Here is a 12707-nt window from a genome sequence, read left to right on the forward strand (position 1 = left end):
TGCCAAGCGCTGACACACATGCACGTACACACACACACACACCATTGACATCACCAGACCCAAATGATTTTGTATCAGCCCCGAGTCTTTTTCCCTGCTGGGATGGTGTTAAAACAAACTAGGGTACACTGCATTACACACTGCAATGAATACTCCAATCATGAGACCTGGCCTACCCTGGCTTTTAGTGCTGCCTAAAACCAGCAATTATGTGTACGGTGGCACTTTAGGAGGCGGAGTAAAGTGATTTCCAAAGTCATTTTTGATTCTTCCAAATAAATTATATTTCAGTGGGCGACTGTTCATTCTCTGAGGGAGAGAGCGCAAAGATGAGAAGGGGAACCGGAGGTAAACTTTGTTAGCTTGCTACTACTATAGCACATTTTGTTAGCCCAAGACGATGCTATTCAGAGTTATTGACCTCACAGTAAGCCAGATTCGAGTAACTTACATTTCAACATGTTGACTCAAAAGCTCCACTGACAGATAACGTTAAGCTATCTAACTAACTAACGTTTGGGACTACCCAGTCTAGCAAATTTTATGAGCAGGGTTTTGACAGTAATTGATTATAGTACAGTAGCTATCTGGACACTGAATCCAACTGCTGGAGCTCTGTTCACCACCCAACAAGTATTACTAACTAACCAATTACTGTCTAATCAACTAACGTTACTGTCCAAATATGCAACAAAATTGCTAATAAAGCTAGCTAGCTAACTTAAGGCTAACATGACGTCAGCTCAATTAGCAACTGTACCTATCTGTTGAAAAAACAAAGCTGGATAGCTGAGTTAATTTATTTTACAATTTATAGAAGATGGACAATTTCTTCTTGAGAAAGAGGGCGAGAGATGCAGCTCAGCAATCACAGAAACGGTTGTTGTATTTGCAGGAGTAACATGCTGACCACAACACTCACGTCGCGTGCACGAGCATTGCAAAATAAATGTACACATACATGTTATTCAATCATTGCACCCACACTGCTCGCGCGCGTCTTGACACGCTGCAAGTCCCGCCTCTCCTCATTGGTTTTTAGGAGCATATACCCACGTGGGTGATTGAAAGATGAACTGAGATCCACACTCCAGTCCAGTTGGTGGTGGTAATGCACCTTAAAGTTGGTTGCCAACTGCCATATAAAGTCCAAAGAAGAAGAAGAAGCCTGAAGGAGGAGAGATAACTAGAAACAAACTCAGTTTACCCTTTTATCTGTGGATTAATTGTCGGAGTAGAGGACCTTGTGTATTTCAGGTAAAATAACAACCCAATGTTTATATCCAAGGACAAATTAGCTAGCAACAGCAAGCTAGCTACCTAGCTAAATTGCCATACATGTTTAATACTTTTCAACCTGTCCCCAGATTAATATAGTTGATTCAGAGTTCGTTTTGATATTTCAATGTGCGTGTCCTGATCGCGTCAACATGCGTGGGATGGTGCACGCGGACGGTCTGGTCAGCATGTAAGTTAATTTATTTTGTGTGTGTTTACAATACATTATTTAGCATCTACGTTAGCTACATAGATGGGTTGGCTGACAACGACACAAAAATTATTCAGATTCAGATTGTTTAATAGTCACATGTATGGGGTTGCAGGTGTGATTGCAGGGTACAGTGAAAATCTTATGCAGGACTAGTGAAATAAAATAATAAAAATTGTAATAAAAAGAATTAGAAATAGAAATAGCACTATATAAATAAAAACAACTGTGGCAGTGATGAATAAATAAATGTCCATTGGGGTGGAGGCAGAGTAAAGACTGTTGAGTGGGTGGGGTGGAATGACCATAGGGGGAGCAGCAGCATGATCATTGAGTGAAATAAAAACAAAAAAGTAATAAGATACATATTAACAATTGCAACAGTGATGAATGTCGTTGGGTTGGGGGCAGATTAAAGTAATTTGGGGGGGATGCCCATAGGGGGAGTAGCAGGGGGGGAGGGGGGTGTAGGTAGCTGACTAGTGGTGAATATTCAGCAGCCTGATGGTCTGAGGGTAGAAACTATTGGCCAGTCTCTCAGTTTTTGCCATGATGCTCCTGTACTGCCCGCGTCTGAGTGATTGAAGCAGGGACATGGCTTGGGTGGCTGGGGTCCCTGATGATTTTCTTGGCCTTCCTGCGACACCTGGTGTTGTAGGTGTCCTGTAGTGCAGGCAGTGTGCACCCAATGGTGCGTTCGGCTGCACGTATCACCCTATAAAAGACTTGCGGTCCAGTGGCGGTGGAGTTGCCGTACCAGGCTGTGATGCAGCCCGACAGTATGCTCTCGATGGTGATCCTGTAGAACACTGTGAGGGCCCTCAGGGACAGGACACATTTCTTGTCGTGTCTTCTTCACTACGATATCTCTGAGATGTGTACGCCGAGGAATTTGACGTTATTTACTGTCTCCACGGCGGCCCCATTGATGAGGATGGGGGCATGTCCACACCTTTGTTTTGCTAACGTTGAGGGAGAGGTTGTTTACCTCCTCCCTGTAGGCTGTCTAGTCGTTTTTGGTGATCAGGCCTATTACTGTTGTGTCGTTGTCACGGTTTCGGCCGAGGCTGCTCCTCCTCCTGGTTCGGGCAGGCTTCGGCGTTCGCCGTCCCCGGAGTACTAGCTGCCACCGCTCTATGTTTCTGAGTTTGATTGCTTTTGTCTGTCTGTCACACCTGTGTCTGTTTGAGAGTTGATTACGTGTCTTATAAGTTCCGTGTTGTAATCTAGGGTATTTGTGTGTTGTTTTTCCGTTGCCACTTTGTTTATGATACGTGTTTGTTTTCCGTGTCATTTTTCCATGTTTAGTGTTTTACGCGTGTGCGTAATTTTCCCTCGCCACTTCGTGTTATCGAGGTCGGGGTTTGTTATCTTGCATTTGAGACTATTAAAAGTCTTGTTGGACTAACCTCTGCTTCCTGCGCTTGACTCCTCCACCACATCCACGACGGTTCTTGACAGAACAACACACCATCATGGAGTCAGCAGGATCAGCGGCGGCACCCGAATCCCTGCTGGACCGGATCAATTTCCAGGACGCCATGATCCAGCAACTCGGGACCGCCATGGACGAGGTGTCCAACGCCCTGCGCCGATTGGTGAACTCTGAGGTGGCCAAGGACCCTTACAACATCGCATCACCAACGGCCAGTCCTCCTCTCTCAGTACCGGAACCCAGTGGCATTCGGCTCTCACTCCCGAGGGCATATGACGGTTCTGCAGCCGGGTGTCAGGGATTCCTCCTGCAGGTAGAACTGTACCTTGCCACTATACACCCGGCGCCCTCGGGATACGAGAGCGTCTCCGCCCTCATCTCCTGTCTCTCCGGCAAAGCGTTGGAATGGGCCAACGCCGAATGGAGGGGAATAGACGCCGCTACCATCACCTACGCGGAGTTCTCCCGCCGCTTCAGGGCTGTCTTCGATCATCCCCCTGAGGGGAAAGCGGCGGGAGAGCGTCTATTCCACCTCCGACAGGGGGAAGAGGAGCGCACAGGAGTTCGCACTGGAGTTCCGGACACTAGCGGCGGATGCGGGGTGGAATGAGAGGGCCCTCATCGACCAGTACCGATGTAGTCTACGAGAGGACGTTCGTAGGGAGCTGGCCTGCAGGGACACCAACCTGTCGTTTGACCAGTTGGTGGACATTTCCATCCGTCTGGATACCCTGCTGGCTACCCGCGGACGTCCCCGAGTGGGGGTCGTCCAGTTCACCCTCCAGCACCCCGAGCCGATTCCCATGGAGCTGGGGGTGCTGGCGCTAGAGAGAGGAGGAGAGGGAACCCGAGGGGGGCCATCCCCTGCACCACCTGCGGTCGTGGAGGACACACTGCGGCCAGGTGCTGGGGAAGGTCTCCTGGGGAGAGGTGACAACAGGCCACGCACTGGGGAGTCATTTCAGGTGAGTAGGCGCCCACTCACCCAGAGCTCTCTGTTGGTCACATGAGTATTCCTGTGAGGTTTCCACAGGTGGCACCTCATTCCCAGCATAAGGCGCTAGTAGATTCAGGCGCAGCTGGGAACTTTATTGATCAGGCATTTTGTAGTAGGTTAAGGATTCCCCTTCGGCCGGTAGACAATCCATTTCCTGTCCACGCATTAGACAGCCGGCCGTTGGGGTCGGGCCTGATCAGGGAGGTCACAGCACCACTGACTATGACGACGCAGGGGGGTCATGAGGAGATCATTCAGTTTTATCTGATTGACTCTCCTGCGACCCCGTGGTGTTGGGCCTTCCTGGTTAAGCACCCATGATCCTACCATAGCGTGGCAACAGAGGGCTCTTATGGAGTGGTCTGCTCAGTGTGTAGGGAAATGTCTAGGTGTTTCCGTAGGGGCGACCTCGGTAGAGAGTCCGAACCAAGTGCCCACACTGCGCATTCCCCCCGAGTATGAGGATTTAGCACTCGTGTTTAGCAAATCGAGGGCAGCACGGCTACCTCCTCATAGACAGGGGGACTGTGCGATAAATCTCCAAACAGGAGCGGCTCTTCCACGGAGTCATGTGTATCCCCTGTCTCAAGAGGAGACAGCGGCTATGGAGACATACATAGCCGAGTCCTTGGCACAGGGATACATACGGTCCTCTACTTCCCCAGTCTCCTCGAGTTTCTTCTTTGTGAAGAAGAAGGACGGGGGATTGCGCCCGTGTATTGATTATCGTAGTCTCAATCAGATCACAGTTAAATACAGCTACCCACTGCCACTGATTGCGACGATGACGGAATCATTACGCGGAGCGCGGTTCTTCACAAAATTGGATCTCAGGAGCGCGTACAATCTGGTGCGCATTAGGGAGGGGGATGAATGGAAGACGGCATTTAGCACCACCTCGGGTCATTACGAGTATCTCGTCATGCCATACGGGTTAATGAATGCTCCGTCAGTCTTCCAATCCTTTGTTGACGAGATTTTCCGGGACATGCATGGGCAGGGTGTAGTAGTTTACATCGACGACATCCTAGTGTACTCTTCTACACGAGCCGAGCATGTAGCCCAGGTGCGCCGAGTGTTGAGAAGACTGTTGGAGCATGACTTGTATGTCAAGGCAGAGAAATGCCTGTTCTTCCAGGAGTCCGTCTCCTTTTTGGGTTATCGGTTGTCCGCGTCTGGTGTGGAGATAGAGGTAGACCGGGTATCGGCCGTGCGTAATTGGCAAACTCCAACCACTGTAAAAGAGGTGCAGCAGTTCTTGGGTTTTGCTAATTACTACCAGAGGTTTATTCGGGGTTTTGGACAGGTTGCAGCTCCCATTACGTCCCTGCTAAAGGAGGGTCCGGTTCGTTTGCGGTGGTCGGCTGAGGCGGACAGGGCATTTGTCAAACTTAAGAACCTGTTCACCTCGGCTCCGGTGCTGGCGCATCCGGATACCTCTTTACCATTCCAGGTTGAGGTAGACGCGTCCGAGACCGGTATTGGGGCAGTCCTGTCACAGCGGTCCGGCGCGCCACCTAAACTCCGCCCCTGTGCTTTCTACTCGAAGAAGCTCAGCTCGGCGGAGCGCAACTATGATGTTGGGGACAGGGAGTTGTTAGCCGTAGTCCAAGCCCTAAAGGAGTGGAGGCATTGGCTTGAGGGGGCTCAACACCCTTTCCTCATTCTGACTGATCACCGTAACCTGGAGTACATCCGGGCAGCTAGGAGATTGAACCCTCGTCAGGCTAGGTGGAATATGTTCCTAACCCGGTTTGTTTTTAAGATCACATACATCCCAGGGTCCCAGAATGGTAAGGCAGACGCCCTGTCCCGGCGGTATGACACGGAGGAGAGGTCCAACGAGCCTACTTCCATATTGCCGGAATCTTGTTTGGTGGCTCCGGTAGTATGGGAGGTCGATACGAAATCGAGCGGGCACTGCGTACCGACCCTACTCCCCCGAGTGTCCTGTGGGGCGGACGTGCGTTCCGCTCGAGGTCCGTGATCGTCTTATTTATTGGGCTCATACATCACCCTCCTCTGGACATCCAGGTATTGGCCGGACCGTGCACTGTCTTAGCATGAAATACTGGTGGCCAACGTTAGCTAGGGATGTGAGGGTTTATGTCTCCTCCTGCTCGGTGTGTGCCCAGTGTAAGGCGCCTAGACATTTGCCCAGGGGTAAGCTACATCCCCTGCCCGTTCCACAACGACCATGGTCCCACCTATCGGTGGATTTCGTAACTGACCTACCCCCCTCCCAGGGGAATACCACCATATTGGTCGTTGTGGATCGGTTTTCTAAGGCCTGTCGTCTCCTTCCCATGCCGGGTCTCCCTACTGCCCTACAAACCGCTGAGGCCCTCTTTACCCATGTGTTCCGGCACTATGGGGTCCCCGAGGATATTGTGTCTGACCGAGGTCCCCAGTTCACTTCCAGAGTTTGGGGAGCGTTCATGGAACGGTTGGGGATCTCGGTAAGCCTTACCTCGGGGTACCACCCAGAGAGTAATGGGCAGGTGGAACGTGTCAACCAGGATGTGGGTAGGTTTTTGAGGTCCTATTGCCGGGACCGGCCGGAGGAGTGGTCGAGGTTCATCCCCTGGGCAGAGATGGCCCAGAACTCTCTCCGCCACTCCTCCACCAACTTAACACCTTTCCAGTGTGTTTTAGGTTATCAGCCGGTCCTGGCACCGTGGCACGAGAGCCAGATCGAGGCCCCTGCGGTGGACGAGTGGATTCGGCGCTCGGAAGAGACGTGGGACGCTGCCCATGTCCATCTGCAGCGTGCCATCCGTCACCAAAAGGCGAGCGCCGATCGCCACCGCAGTGAGGGACCGGTGTACGCACCGGGAGATCGAGTCTGGCTCTCGACTCGAAACCTGCCCCTCCGCCTGCCCTGCCGGAAGCTGGGTCGGCGGTTTGTGGGGCCCTTCAAAGTCCTAAGAAGATTGAACGAGGTGTGTTACAGGTTACAACTGCCAATTGAGTATAAAAATATTAACCCCTCGTTCCATGTGTCTCTTCTCAGGCCGGTGGTAGCTGGCCCACTCCAAGAAGATGAGATAGGAGAGACCCCTCCGCCCCCTTTGGACATCGAGGGGGTCCCGGCGTACAGGGTCCGGACCATCTTGGACTCGAGGCGCCGGAGGAGTGGTCTCCAGTATCTCGTGGAGTGGGAGGGGTACGGTCCGGAGGAACGGTGCTGGGTGCCCAGGAGGGATATACTCGATCCATCCCTCCTGACTGAGTTTCACCATGGGCATCCCACGCGCCCGGGTCCGCGTCCTCCTGGCCGTCCCCGAGGCCGGGGTCGGCGCGCGGCTCGTCAAGGGGGGGGGTACTGTCACGGTTTCGGCCGAGGCTGCTCCTCCTCCTGGTTCGGGCAGGCTTCGGCGTTCGCCGTCCCCGGAGTACTAGCTGCCACCGCTCTATGTTTCTGAGTTTGATTGCTTTTGTCTGTCTGTCACACCTGTGTCTGTTTGAGAGTTGATTACGTGTCTTATAAGTTCCGTGTTGTAATCTAGGGTATTTGTGTGTTGTTTTTCCGTTGCCACTTTGTTTATGATACGTGTTTGTTTTCCGTGTCATTTTTCCATGTTTAGTGTTTTACGCGTGTGCGTAATTTTCCCTCGCCACTTCGTGTTATCGAGGTCGGGGTTTGTTATCTTGCATTTGAGACTATTAAAAGTCTTGTTGGACTAACCTCTGCTTCCTGCGCTTGACTCCTCCACCACATCCACGACGGTTCTTGACAGTCGTCAGCGAACTTGATGATGGAGTTGGAACTGTGTGAGGCCACATAGTCGTGGGTATACAGAGAATGCAGGAGGGGACTGAGGATGCACCCTTGTGGGGCCCCTGTGTTGAGGATCAGTGTCGAGGAGGTAATGATGCCTACCTTCACCGCCTGGGGGCGGCCCATCAGGAAGTCCTGGACCCAGTTGCATAGGGAGGAGGACCACGACTCCATTTTGCTCCTCCCTTCCTATAGGCAGAAACTCAAACAGGAAGTACCCGTGCTAAGGACTATTCAACGCTGGTCTGACCAATCGGAATCCACGCTTCAAGATTGTTTTGATCACGCGGACTGGGATATGTTCCGGGTAGCTTGCGAAAATAATTTAGATGAATACACTGAAAAGGTGACTGAGTTTATCAGGAAGTGTATAAGAGATGTTGTGCCAACTGTGACTACTAAAACCTACCATAACCAGAAACCGTGGATAGATGGCAGCATTCGCGCAAAACTGAAAGCGCGAACCATTTAACCATGGCAAGGTGACTGGGAATATGGCAGAATACAAATGGTTTAGCTATTCACTCCGCAAGGCAATCAAACAGGCAAGACGTCAGTATAGAGACAAAGTGAAGTCGCAATTCAACGGCTCAGACACGAGACGTATGTGGCAGGGTCTATAGACAATCATGGACTACAAAAGGAAAACCAGCCACGTCGCTGACACAGATGTCTTGCTTCCGGACAAGATAAACACCTTCTTTGCCCACTTTGAGGATAACACAGTACCACCGACGCGGCCCACTACCAAGGACTGTGGGCTCTCCTTCTCCGTGGCCGACGTGAGTAAGACATTTAAGCGTGTTAACCCTTGCAAGACTGCCGGCCCAGACGGCATCCCTAGCCGTGTACTCAGAGCATGCGCAGACCAGCTGGCTGGTGTGTTTACGGACATATTCAATCTCTCCATATCCCAGTCTCTCCCTAGCACGGGTACTTGCTGTCCCCACATGCTTCAAGATGGCAACCATTGTTCCTGTACCCAAGAAAGCAAAGGTAACTGAACTAAATGACTATCGCCCCGTAGCACTCAACTCTGTCATCATGAAGTGCTTTGAAAGACTAGTCAAGGATCATATCACCTCTACCTTACCTGTCAACCTAGACCCACTTCATTTACATTTACATTTACGTAATTTAGCAGACGCTCTTATCCAGAGCGACTTACAGTTAGTGAGTGCATACATTTTCATACTGGCCCCCCGTGGGAAACGAACCCACAACCCTGGCGTTGCAAGCGCCATGCTCTACCAACTGAGCTACACTTCAATTTGCTTACTGCCCCAATAGATCCACAGACTATGCAATCTAATAACACTGCACACTGCCCTATCCCATCTGGACAAGAGGAATACCTATGTAAGAATGCTGTTCATTGACTGTAGCTCAGCATTCAACAATATAGTACCCTCCAAGTTCATCATTAAGCTTGAGGCCCTGGGTCTCAACCCCGCCCTGTGCAACTGGGTCCTGGATTTCCTGACGGCCGCCCCCAGGTGGTGAAAGTAGAAAACAACATCTCCACTTCGCTGATCCTCAACACTGGGGCCCCACAAGGGTGCGTGCTCAGCCCACTCCTGTACTCCCTGTTCACCCATGACTGCGTGGCCAAGCACGCCTCCAACTCAATCATCAAGTTTGCAGACGACACAACAGTAGTAGGCTTGATTACCAACAATGACGAGACAGCCTACAGGGAGGAGGTGAGGGCTCTGGGAGTGTGGTGCCAGGAAAATAACCTCTCACTCAATGTCAACAAAACAAAGGAGATGATCGTGGACTTCAGGAAATAGCAGATGGTGCACCCCCCTATCCACATCAACGGGAATGCAGTGGAGAAGGTAGAAAGCTTCAAGTTCCTCGGTGTACAGGCACAACAGAGCCTCTTCAATCTCAGGAGGCTGAAGAAATGTGGCTTGGCACCTAAAACCCTCAGAAACTTTTACAGATGCACAATTGAGAGCATCCTATCGGGCTGTATCACCGCCTGGTACGGCAACTGCACCGCCTGCAACCGCAGATCTCTCCAGAGGGTGGTGTGGTCTGCCCAACGCATTACCGGGGGCAAACTACTCGCCCTCCAGGACACCTGCAGCACCCGATGTCACAGGAAGGCCAAAAAGATAATCAAGGACATCAACCACCCGAGCAACTGCCTGTTCACCCCGCTATCATCCAGAAGGCAAGGTCAGTACAGGTGCATCAAAGCTGGGACCGAGAGACTGAAAAACAGCTTCTATCTCAAGGCCATCAGACTGTTAAATAGCCATCACTAGCACATTAGAGGCTGCTGCCTATAGACATAGACTAGAAATCACTGGCCACTTTAAGAAATGGAACACTAGTCACTTTAATAATGTTTACATATCTTGCATTACTCATCTCATAGGTATATACTATATTCTATAACATTCTACTGTATCTTAGTCCATGCCGCTCTGTCATTGCTCGTCCATATATGTATATATTCTTAATTCAATTCCTTACTTAGATTGTGTGTATATGTTATGAAATTGTTAAATATTACTTGTTAGATATTACTGCACTGTCGGAGCTAGAAGCACATGCATTTTGCTACACCCACAATAACATCTGCTATACACGTGTATGTCACAAATAACATTTGATTTGATTTGATTTAGGAGCCCTTGCCACATACACCTTGTGTCCGACCCGCTGAATTGCTCCTCCACTTTGTCTTTATACTTGTTTTTCACCATCTTGATCGATCTGCGTAAGTCATATTTGTACTGTTTAACCAAACTATACTATAACATTTCCCTATTTATAAGCAGCATCTCTCTCTTTCAGTTTTCCTATAAGGCTGCTATCAATCCACATTTTTTGATTCGGGTAAGTTTTGAAAGATACTATCGGTATCACCTCATTTGTGACTAGTTTCCGGAAACTAGGTGTATGTCGCGTGTCACTACTTCACAGGAGCGCCATTTGAATGTGAACTTTTTTTTTTTTTAATCAAAATGCGTTTTTTGCCAGAAATGCCTTCTGGAACATGTGAACTTTCATGTGCCTTAATAACAATCTGGAAATACGAATACAATTGTTAAATTACGAGCCTAGTTAGTTTAGCCATGGAAAAAGACAGCAACCTTCCCACTAGCCATGATTGGCTGAGATAATGAGTGGGCTGGACATGCCAAGAGATGAGTTCGGATTGATCTGTCATGTAGCACGCTTCTGTCTATAATATGAGCTGATCAGTATGTGTAGGTAATCCTTTCTAATGCAGCTGTTTTGAAAGATATCACGTAGTAGAACTGCATAAGTGTTGCTCTCCACTTCCTGGAGGACCAAGTTTTGAAATCAGTGGAATTAGAATATGATAGCTAAGGAGATGAAGAAAATTCTGGTGTTTGATTGCAAATATGCAGACGGAGTCGAAAAGAAAACACACACAGAAGGCTCCAGATTACATTTTGAAACTAAGGGCAACCATGGCATCCGTGACAGAGAGGGAGAAGCGTCCATCCATGTATATGGGTAAGAGAGTCTAGCTAGCTAAATTTTCAGATATTACACGTTTCTAATTTTGTCAGAAATTTCGTTTTAATTTCAAGTTAAAGTGTACTGTTAGCTAAATAGCTAACGTTAGCTGGTTGGCTAGCTAGCTAACGTGACGTGTATGATCCGTGTAGTAATATTATTTGTATCTCAGAGTCATTTGCATTGCTCGTTATAGCCTAATGTTAGCTAGCTAACATTGAACCTGGTTGGTAAGCTACCTGCAGATTCATGCAGGGTAGTAACGTTATGAGTTGGGAGTATGGTTCATAGTTTAGCTAGCTAGCTACATGTCTAAACAAAAGACTCCACTATGCAAGTAACTATTTCAACACAATGTTTATGATGTCACTGCAAAAACTGTCGATAAAAGTAGCTGGTAAATTCGCTCTGGCTATCTACTCCGATTTCAGAGCACTCTCGTCTGAGTGTGCCAGAGCGCAAAATAACTGACGAATTGATGAACGCTCAACCCCGTTGAATATGGTCGGTGTCAGTAAACATTGGCAAAAAATGCGTAATTAAATTTTTGCCAGCAGCACAGTTGCAGTCACCAATGCTCTGGATAAGATAAAAACAGCCTAACCAGCTCTGCTAGGGCGAGTAAAATGGTCAGAGTGAGCTGTTCTCGCATTTGTGTCTGGAAGTACAGTGGGGAAAAAAAGTATATTTAGTCAGCCACCAATTGTGCAAGTTCTCCCACTTAAAAAGATGAGAGAGGCCTGTAATTTTCATCATAGGTACACGTCAACTATGACAGACAAATTGAGAAGAAAAAAAATCCTGAAAATCACATTGTAGGATTTTTTATGAATTTATTTGCAAATTATGGTGGAAAAAATAAGTATTTGGTCACCTACAATAAAGCAAGATTTCTGGCTCTCACAGACCTGTAACTTCTTCTTTAAGAGGCTCCTCTGTCCTCCACTCGTTACCTGTATTAATGGCACCTGTTTGAACTTGTTATCAGTATAAAAGACACCTGTCCACAACCTCAAACAGTCACACTCCAAACTCCACTATGGCCAAGACCAAAGAGCTGTCAAAGGACACCAGAAACAAAATTGTAGACCTGCACCAGGCTGGGAAGACTGAATCTGCAATAGGTAAGCAGCTTGGTTTGAAGAAATCAACTGTGGGAGCAATAATTAGGAAATGGAAGACATACAAGACCACTGATAATCTCCCTCGATCTGGGGCTCCACGCAAGATCTCACCCCATGGGGTCAAAATGATCACAAGAACGGTGAGCAAAAATCCCAGAACCACACGGGGGGACCTAGTGAATGACCTGCAGAGAGCTGGGACCAAAGTAACAAAGCCTACCATCAGTAACACACTACGCCGCCAGGGACTCAAATCCTGCAGTGCGAGACGTGTCCCCTTGCTTAAGCCAGTACATGTCCAGGCCCGTCTGAAGTTTGCTAGAGTGCATTTGGATGATCCAGAAGAGGATTGGGAGAATGTCATATGGTCAGATGAA

At 49.0% G+C, this 12707-nt stretch overlaps 1 protein-coding gene across 2 annotated transcripts in view; it reads right to left on the reverse strand.

Annotated features, from left to right (window-relative positions):
* The window catches only part of LOC121582251 (sodium- and chloride-dependent glycine transporter 2-like), a 68809-nt gene that overhangs the window by 15734 nt on the left and 40368 nt on the right, over positions 1-12707 (reverse strand). The gene's annotated exons all lie outside the window — the stretch shown is intronic.

This window comes from Coregonus clupeaformis, chromosome 15 (assembly GCF_020615455.1).
Source record: "Coregonus clupeaformis isolate EN_2021a chromosome 15, ASM2061545v1, whole genome shotgun sequence".
Lineage (NCBI taxonomy): Eukaryota > Metazoa > Chordata > Actinopteri > Salmoniformes > Salmonidae > Coregonus > Coregonus clupeaformis.